Consider the following 10000-nt stretch of genomic DNA (forward strand, 5'->3'; position numbering starts at 1 on the left):
TGAGAGCAATCCGGGCCAATTTCTCCCGTTTGATGGGGTCTATGTGTAAAAATTTTGACTTTTTGGAGTGCAGGTGCAAATCTGCTGAAAAAGCCTGTGGAAGTTTCACGGCGTTCGTACGATATTTGGCGACGCAAAAATGAGCGATTTCCCAGCTCGAGAGAATTCGGCGCGAGAGAAACGATGCCCCGTAACGCACATGAGAGCAATCCGGGCCAATTTCTCCCGTTTGATGGGGTCTATGTGTAAAAATTTTGACTTTTTTGAGTGCACGTGCAAATCTGCTGGAAAAGCCTGTGGAAGTTTCACGGCGTTCGTACGATATTTGGCGACGCAAAAATGAGCGATTTCCCAGCTCGATGGAATTCGGCGCGAGAGAAACGATGCCCCGTAACGCACATGAGAGCAATCCCGGCCAATTTCTCCCGTTTGATGGGGTCTATGTGTAAAAATTTTGACTTTTTTGAGTGCACGTGCAAATCTGCTGGAAAAGCCTGTGGAAGTTTCACGGCGTTCGTACGATATTTGGCGACGCAAAAATGAGCGATTTCCCAGCTCGATGGAATTCGGCGCGACAGAAACGATGCCCCGTAACGCACATGAGAGCAATCCGGGCCAATTTCTCCCGTTTGATGGGGTCTATGTGTAAAAATTTTGACTTTTTTGAGTGCACGTGCAAATCTGCTGAAAAAGCCTGTGGAAGTTTCACGGCGTTCGTACGATATTTGGCGACGCAAAAATGAGCGATTTCCCAGCTCGAGAGAATTCGGCGCGAGAGAAACGATGCCCCGTAACGCACATGAGAGCAATCCGGGCCAATTTCTCCCGTTTGATGGGGTCTATGTGTACAAATTTTGACTTTTTTGAGTGCACGTGCAAATCTGCTGAAAAAGCCTGTGGAAGTTTCACGGCGTTCGTACGATATTTGGCGACGCAAAAATGAGCGATTTCCCAGCTCGATGGAATTCGGCGCGACAGAAACGATGCCCCGTAACGCACATGAGAGCAATCCGGGCCAATTTCTCCCGTTTGATGGGGTCTATGTGTAAAAATTTTGACTTTTTTGAGTGCACGTGCAAATCTGCTGAAAAAGCCTGTGGAAGTTTCACGGCGTTCGTACGATATTTGGCGACGCAAAAATGAGCGATTTCCCAGCTCGAGAGAATTCGGCGCGAGAGAAACGATGCCCCGTAACGCACATGAGAGCAATCCGGGCCAATTTCTCCCGTTTGATGGGGTCTATGTGTAAAAATTTTGACTTTTTTGAGTGCAGGTGCAAATCTGCTGGAAAAGCCTGTGGAAGTTTCACGGCGTTCGTACGATATTTGGCGACGCAAAAATGAGCGATTTCCCAGCTCGATGGAATTCGGAGCGAGAGAAACGATGCCCCGTAACGCACATGAGAGCAATCCCGGCCAATTTCTCCCGTTTGATGGGGTCTATGTGTACAAATTTTGACTTTTTTGAGTGCACGTGCCAATCTGCTGAAAAAGCCTGTGGAAGTTTCACGGCGTTCGTACGATATTTGGCGACGCAAAAATGAGCGATTTCCCAGCTCGATGGAATTCGGCGCGAGAGAAACGATGCCCCGTAACGCACATGAGAGCAATCCCGGCCAATTTCTCCCGTTTGATGGGGTCTATGTGTAAAAATTTTGACTTTTTTGAGTGCACGTGCAAATCTGCTGAAAAAGCCTGTGGAAGTTTCACGGCGTTCGTACGATATTTGGCGACGCAAAAATGAGCGATTTCCCAGCTCGATGGAATTCGGAGCGAGAGAAACGATGCCCCGTAACGCACATGAGAGCAATCCCGGCCAATTTCTCCCGTTTGATGGGGTCTATGTGTAAAAATTTTGACTTTTTTGAGTGCACGTGCAAATCTGCTGAAAAAGCCTGTGGAAGTTTCACGGCGTTCGTACGATATTTGGCGACGCAAAAATGAGCGATTTCCCAGCTCGAGAGAATTCGGCGCGAGAGAAACGATGCCCCGTAACGCACATGAGAGCAATCCGGGCCAATTTCTCCCGTTTGATGGGGTCTATGTGTAAAAATTTTGACTTTTTTGAGTGCACGTGCAAATCTGCTGGAAAAGCCTGTGGAAGTTTCACGGCGTTCGTACGATATTTGGCGACGCAAAAATGAGCGATTTCCCAGCTCGATGGAATTCGGCGCGACAGAAACGATGCCCCGTAACGCACATGAGAGCAATCCGGGCCAATTTCTCCCGTTTGATGGGGTCTATGTGTAAAAATTTTGACTTTTTTGAGTGCAGGTGCAAATCTGCTGAAAAAGCCTGTGGAAGTTTCACGGCGTTCGTACGATATTTGGCGACGCAAAAATGAGCGATTTCCCAGCTCGAGAGAATTCGGCGCGAGAGAAACGATGCCCCGTAACGCACATGAGAGCAATCCGGGCCAATTTCTCCCGTTTGATGGGGTCTATGTGTAAAAATTTTGACTTTTTTGAGTGCACGTGCAAATCTGCTGAAAAAGCCTGTGGAAGTTTCACGGCGTTCGTACGATATTTGGCGACGCAAAAATGAGCGATTTCCCAGCTCGAGAGAATTCGGCGCGAGAGAAACGATGCCCCGTAACGCACATGAGAGCAATCCCGGCCAATTTCTCCCGTTTGATGGGGTCTATGTGTACAAATTTTGACTTTTTTGAGTGCACGTGCCAATCTGCTGGAAAAGCCTGTGGAAGTTTCACGGCGTTCGTACGATATTTGGCGACGCAAAAATGAGCGATTTCCCAGCTCGATGGAATTCGGAGCGAGAGAAACGATGCCCCGTAACGCACATGAGAGCAATCCCGGCCAATTTCTCCCGTTTGATGGGGTCTATGTGTACAAATTTTGACTTTTTTGAGTGCACGTGCCAATCTGCTGGAAAAGCCTGTGGAAGTTTCACGGCGTTCGTACGATATTTGGCGACGCAAAAATGAGCGATTTCCCAGCTCGATGGAATTCGGCGCGACAGAAACGATGCCCCGTAACGCACATGAGAGCAATCCGGGCCAATTTCTCCCGTTTGATGGGGTCTATGTGTAAAAATTTTGACTTTTTTGAGTGCACGTGCAAATCTGCTGGAAAAGCCTGTGGAAGTTTCACGGCGTTCGTACGATATTTGGCGACGCAAAAATGAGCGATTTCCCAGCTCGATGGAATTCGGCGCGAGAGAAACGATGCCCCGTAACGCACATGAGAGCAATCCCGGCCAATTTCTCCCGTTTGATGGGGTCTATGTGTAAAAATTTTGACTTTTTTGAGTGCACGTGCAAATCTGCTGAAAAAGCCTGTGGAAGTTTCACGGCGTTCGTACGATATTTGGCGACGCAAAAATGAGCGATTTCCCAGCTCGATGGAATTCGGAGCGAGAGAAACGATGCCCCGTAACGCACATGAGAGCAATCCGGGCCAATTTCTCCCGTTTGATGGGGTCTATGTGTAAAAATTTTGACTTTTTTGAGTGCAGGTGCAAATCTGCTGAAAAAGCCTGTGGAAGTTTCACGGCGTTCGTACGATATTTGGCGACGCAAAAATGAGCGATTTCCCAGCTCGAGAGAATTCGGCGCGAGAGAAACGATGCCCCGTAACGCACATGAGAGCAATCCCGGCCAATTTCTCCCGTTTGATGGGGTCTATGTGTAAAAATTTTGACTTTTTTGAGTGCAGGTGCAAATCTGCTGAAAAAGCCTGTGGAAGTTTCACGGCGTTCGTACGATATTTGGCGACGCAAAAATGAGCGATTTCCCAGCTCGAGAGAATTCGGCGCGAGAGAAACGATGCCCCGTAACGCACATGAGAGCAATCCCGGCCAATTTCTCCCGTTTGATGGGGTCTATGTGTAAAAATTTTGACTTTTTTGAGTGCACGTGCAAATCTGCTGGAAAAGCCTGTGGAAGTTTCACGGCGTTCGTACGATATTTGGCGACGCAAAAATGAGCGATTTCCCAGCTCGATGGAATTCGGAGCGAGAGAAACGATGCCCCGTAACGCACATGAGAGCAATCCCGGCCAATTTCTCCCGTTTGATGGGGTCTATGTGTACAAATTTTGACTTTTTTGAGTGCACGTGCCAATCTGCTGGAAAAGCCTGTGGAAGTTTCACGGCGTTCGTACGATATTTGGCGACGCAAAAATGAGCGATTTCCCAGCTCGATGGAATTCGGCGCGACAGAAACGATGCCCCGTAACGCACATGAGAGCAATCCGGGCCAATTTCTCCCGTTTGATGGGGTCTATGTGTAAAAATTTTTACTTTTTTGAGTGCACGTGCAAATCTGCTGAAAAAGCCTGTGGAAGTTTCACGGCGTTCGTACGATATTTGGCGACGCAAAAATGAGCGATTTCCCAGCTCGATGGAATTCGGAGCGAGAGAAACGATGCCCCGTAACGCACATGAGAGCAATCCCGGCCAATTTCTCCCGTTTGATGGGGTCTATGTGTAAAAATTTTGACTTTTTTGAGTGCACGTGCAAATCTGCTGGAAAAGCCTGTGGAAGTTTCACGGCGTTCGTACGATATTTGGCGACGCAAAAATGAGCGATTTCCCAGCTCGATGGAATTCGGCGCGACAGAAACGATGCCCCGTAACGCACATGAGAGCAATCCGGGCCAATTTCTCCCGTTTGATGGGGTCTATGTGTAAAAATTTTGACTTTTTTGAGTGCAGGTGCAAATCTGCTGAAAAAGCCTGTGGAAGTTTCACGGCGTTCGTACGATATTTGGCGACGCAAAAATGAGCGATTTCCCAGCTCGAGAGAATTCGGCGCGAGAGAAACGATGCCCCGTAACGCACATGAGAGCAATCCGGGCCAATTTCTCCCGTTTGATGGGGTCTATGTGTAAAAATTTTGACTTTTTTGAGTGCAGGTGCAAATCTGCTGAAAAAGCCTGTGGAAGTTTCACGGCGTTCGTACGATATTTGGCGACGCAAAAATGAGCGATTTCCCAGCTCGATGGAATTCGGCGCGACAGAAACGATGCCCCGTAACGCACATGAGAGCAATCCGGGCCAATTTCTCCCGTTTGATGGGGTCTATGTGTAAAAATTTTGACTTTTTTGAGTGCACGTGCAAATCTGCTGAAAAAGCCTGTGGAAGTTTCACGGCGTTCGTACGATATTTGGCGACGCAAAAATGAGCGATTTCCCAGCTCGAGAGAATTCGGCGCGAGAGAAACGATGCCCCGTAACGCACATGAGAGCAATCCCGGCCAATTTCTCCCGTTTGATGGGGTCTATGTGTAAAAATTTTGACTTTTTTGAGTGCACGTGCAAATCTGCTGGAAAAGCCTGTGGAAGTTTCACGGCGTTCGTACGATATTTGGCGACGCAAAAATGAGCGATTTCCCAGCTCGATGGAATTCGGAGCGAGAGAAACGATGCCCCGTAACGCACATGAGAGCAATCCCGGCCAATTTCTCCCGTTTGATGGGGTCTATGTGTACAAATTTTGACTTTTTTGAGTGCACGTGCCAATCTGCTGGAAAAGCCTGTGGAAGTTTCACGGCGTTCGTACGATATTTGGCGACGCAAAAATGAGCGATTTCCCAGCTCTAGAGAATTCGGCGCGAGAGAAACGATGCCCCGTAACGCACATGAGAGCAATCCGGGCCAATTTCTCCCGTTTGATGGGGTCTATGTGTACAAATTTTGACTTTTTTGAGTGCACGTGCAAATCTGCTGAAAAAGCCTGTGGAAGTTTCACGGCGTTCGTACGATATTTGGCGACGCAAAAATGAGCGATTTCCCAGCTCGATGGAATTCGGCGCGACAGAAACGATGCCCCGTAACGCACATGAGAGCAATCCGGGCCAATTTCTCCCGTTTGATGGGGTCTATGTGTAAAAATTTTGACTTTTTTGAGTGCAGGTGCAAATCTGCTGAAAAAGCCTGTGGAAGTTTCACGGCGTTCGTACGATATTTGGCGACGCAAAAATGAGCGATTTCCCAGCTCGATGGAATTCGGAGCGAGAGAAACGATGCCCCGTAACGCACATGAGAGCAATCCCGGCCAATTTCTCCCGTTTGATGGGGTCTATGTGTACAAATTTTGACTTTTTTGAGTGCACGTGCCAATCTGCTGGAAAAGCCTGTGGAAGTTTCACGGCGTTCGTACGATATTTGGCGACGCAAAAATGAGCGATTTCCCAGCTCGATGGAATTCGGCGCGACAGAAACGATGCCCCGTAACGCACATGAGAGCAATCCGGGCCAATTTCTCCCGTTTGATGGGGTCTATGTGTAAAAATTTTGACTTTTTTGAGTGCAGGTGCAAATCTGCTGGAAAAGCCTGTGGAAGTTTCACGGCGTTCGTACGATATTTGGCGACGCAAAAATGAGCGATTTCCAAGCTCGATGGAATTCGGAGCGAGAGAAACGATGCCCCGTAACGCACATGAGAGCAATCCGGGCCAATTTCTCCCGTTTGATGGGGTCTATGTGTAAAAATTTTGACTTTTTTGAGTGCAGGTGCAAATCTGCTGAAAAAGCCTGTGGAAGTTTCACGGCGTTCGTACGATATTTGGCGACGCAAAAATGAGCGATTTCCCAGCTCGAGAGAATTCGGCGCGAGAGAAACGATGCCCCGTAACGCACATGAGAGCAATCCGGGCCAATTTCTCCCGTTTGATGGGGTCTATGTGTAAAAATTTTGACTTTTTTGAGTGCAGGTGCAAATCTGCTGGAAAAGCCTGTGGAAGTTTCACGGCGTTCGTACGATATTTGGCGACGCAAAAATGAGCGATTTCCCAGCTCGATGGAATTCGGCGCGAGAGAAACGATGCCCCGTAACGCACATGAGAGCAATCCCGGCCAATTTCTCCCGTTTGATGGGGTCTATGTGTAAAAATTTTGACTTTTTTGAGTGCACGTGCAAATCTGCTGAAAAAGCCTGTGGAAGTTTCACGGCGTTCGTACGATATTTGGCGACGCAAAAATGAGCGATTTCCCAGCTCGATGGAATTCGGAGCGAGAGAAACGATGCCCCGTAACGCACATGAGAGCAATCCCGGCCAATTTCTCCCGTTTGATGGGGTCTATGTGTAAAAATTTTGACTTTTTTGAGTGCACGTGCAAATCTGCTGAAAAAGCCTGTGGAAGTTTCACGGCGTTCGTACGATATTTGGCGACGCAAAAATGAGCGATTTCCCAGCTCGAGAGAATTCGGCGCGAGAGAAACGATGCCCCGTAACGCACATGAGAGCAATCCGGGCCAATTTCTCCCGTTTGATGGGGTCTATGTGTAAAAATTTTGACTTTTTTGAGTGCAGGTGCAAATCTGCTGAAAAAGCCTGTGGAAGTTTCACGGCGTTCGTACGATATTTGGCGACGCAAAAATGAGCGATTTCCCAGCTCGATGGAATTCGGCGCGAGAGAAACGATGCCCCGTAACGCACATGAGAGCAATCCGGGCCAATTTCTCCCGTTTGATGGGGTCTATGTGTAAAAATTTTGACTTTTTTGAGTGCAGGTGCAAATCTGCTGAAAAAGCCTGTGGAAGTTTCACGGCGTTCGTACGATATTTGGCGACGCAAAAATGAGCGATTTCCCAGCTCGAGAGAATTCGGCGCGAGAGAAACGATGCCCCGTAACGCACATGAGAGCAATCCGGGCCAATTTCTCCCGTTTGATGGGGTCTATGTGTAAAAATTTTGACTTTTTTGAGTGCAGGTGCAAATCTGCTGGAAAAGCCTGTGGAAGTTTCACGGCGTTCGTACGATATTTGGCGACGCAAAAATGAGCGATTTCCCAGCTCGATGGAATTCGGAGCGAGAGAAACGATGCCCCGTAACGCACATGAGAGCAATCCCGGCCAATTTCTCCCGTTTGATGGGGTCTATGTGTACAAATTTTGACTTTTTTGAGTGCACGTGCCAATCTGCTGGAAAAGCCTGTGGAAGTTTCACGGCGTTCGTACGATATTTGGCGACGCAAAAATGAGCGATTTCCCAGCTCGATGGAATTCGGCGCGAGAGAAACGATGCCCCGTAACGCACATGAGAGCAATCCCGGCCAATTTCTCCCGTTTGATGGGGTCTATGTGTAAAAATTTTGACTTTTTTGAGTGCACGTGCAAATCTGCTGAAAAAGCCTGTGGAAGTTTCACGGCGTTCGTACGATATTTGGCGACGCAAAAATGAGCGATTTCCCAGCTCGATGGAATTCGGAGCGAGAGAAACGATGCCCCGTAACGCACATGAGAGCAATCCCGGCCAATTTCTCCCGTTTGATGGGGTCTATGTGTAAAAATTTTGACTTTTTTGAGTGCACGTGCAAATCTGCTGAAAAAGCCTGTGGAAGTTTCACGGCGTTCGTACGATATTTGGCGACGCAAAAATGAGCGATTTCCCAGCTCGAGAGAATTCGGCGCGAGAGAAACGATGCCCCGTAACGCACATGAGAGCAATCCGGGCCAATTTCTCCCGTTTGATGGGGTCTATGTGTAAAAATTTTGACTTTTTTGAGTGCACGTGCAAATCTGCTGGAAAAGCCTGTGGAAGTTTCACGGCGTTCGTACGATATTTGGCGACGCAAAAATGAGCGATTTCCCAGCTCGATGGAATTCGGAGCGAGAGAAACGATGCCCCGTAACGCACATGAGAGCAATCCCGGCCAATTTCTCCCGTTTGATGGGGTCTATGTGTACAAATTTTGACTTTTTTGAGTGCACGTGCCAATCTGCTGGAAAAGCCTGTGGAAGTTTCATCCGACGAAAAAAGCACGTTCTCGAGAAAGCAGGAGAGCTAAGTCATTCACAAATTAGCTGGATTTGGCTTGTGGTTCGTTTCCCAAGTAACAGAGCGGCATCAACCTTTAAGTGCACGCCAGTACATCCCCGTGGGATACAGGGGGTCTCGGCGGACTTTGCTCGGGGGAAAAACGTCGAGGTGAGCCGCCTGGCCATGCTGTTCATGGGTCTCTCCTTTTTAAGTTTCGCCTGCCAATTTATTTTCTCTAGCGGTTTTATACACTAACACTCGATGTTTTGGGAAAGGAATACAATTGTTCAAAAAACGTCTTCGCAATTCATGTCGTTAGATTGCTAATGAAAATTCGTAAAAAAACGTACACGCCATACATGTTCTTTGCTTCCCTCTCGATACAAGTGAAGGGGAAAAACAGCCTTAACGGTTGCTAAAAAAATCGCCCTTTACATATACATGGGTCGTCTTCCCCTCTCGACAACGGAGACAAGTAACCCACGCCAGGCACTGTCAGTAACTGCCATAGATCTGCTTTAAAATGCCCATTCGTCTTGCGTCGCTCACGTTCCCGGAGCTTTGGGTAATGTCTGAGGCCTATCCCCGCTAATTTCTACCGTTTGTCGGTAGCTGTCTGTAAAAATATAGCATACACCAAAACGAGAAAATATTTCCATCGCACCTGCACAAGTGTATGGACAATGGCAATCTTCATGCGATGCATAAGTGGTGTGTGTCAGCAGGTTTTGTTTCCCAAGTTTTCCGTGAATGAGCGAGTATCTTGAGCTGTGTGACTCAGCCCGAGGGAGCCTCTTCTCCTCCAGAGTGTGTGGGGAAGGCTGTCCCCTTGGGTTGGTGCTGCACGGGTTCGCTGCGCTGTTTGGTCTTGTGCCAAGGAAGGCTGCCAACTGTGCAAGAATTTTAGGGTTGGTTTCAATTGCCGTTGCCGGTCCATAGAGTAGCGAGCATTGTAAGGCCGCTCTAGAGGTTTGCAGGCATGTGGGGTCGACCCCTGCTCCTTCCCTCCCCACCCCACGTAGGGTGTGTGTGGTGCGCTTACAGCTGCCTCAAAGTGGCTGGCCTTGTGGGAAGCCCTGTGTTTTGTGAGCTTTCAGCACCGTCAGGTTGCCAAACGGGGGTAGCATACACGACAAAGCGAGGCCCCTCCTTGTGGTGGTTTGTGTTGTGTGAAGTCCGTGCCAAAAGGGTGTGTTTACATGGTGTGCGTGGGGGTCCTGTCCGTCCGAATTTGGACGCGTGTGGGGACTCTCCTCTGCCTGGGTGCATGCTTGCCTC

This window comes from Lampetra planeri, unplaced genomic scaffold (genome assembly GCF_965212315.1).
Source record: "Lampetra planeri unplaced genomic scaffold, kcLamPlan1.2.h2 scaffold_514, whole genome shotgun sequence".
Taxonomy (NCBI): domain Eukaryota; kingdom Metazoa; phylum Chordata; class Hyperoartia; order Petromyzontiformes; family Petromyzontidae; genus Lampetra; species Lampetra planeri.